This window comes from Penaeus monodon, chromosome 31 (genome assembly GCF_015228065.2).
Source record: "Penaeus monodon isolate SGIC_2016 chromosome 31, NSTDA_Pmon_1, whole genome shotgun sequence".
In the NCBI taxonomy this organism is placed as follows: domain Eukaryota; kingdom Metazoa; phylum Arthropoda; class Malacostraca; order Decapoda; family Penaeidae; genus Penaeus; species Penaeus monodon.
The window spans coordinates 13,156,527-13,156,792 of NC_051416.1; positions in this window are offsets into that span (position 1 = coordinate 13,156,527).

The window sequence follows — 266 nt, forward strand, 5'->3', positions numbered from 1 at the left end:
GTATATTTGTAACTGAAATTAGACCAACATTAAGCGCTTAGACTAACATAAAAAAAAAACAGTCACTGATGCGTAGATGAATTCCATAAGTTATTCCATTGTTGCGTTTTTCCGTGTCATATGAAACAAAATACAAAACCTCAAACATCACTGGAAAGGAAATTCAACCTTATGTCGTACAAGAGCAAAGTTTGGATTATATATGTGACAGTTTTTTTTTTCCTGATGAACTGTTATATACAAGTGAAAATATGACTTATACGGTA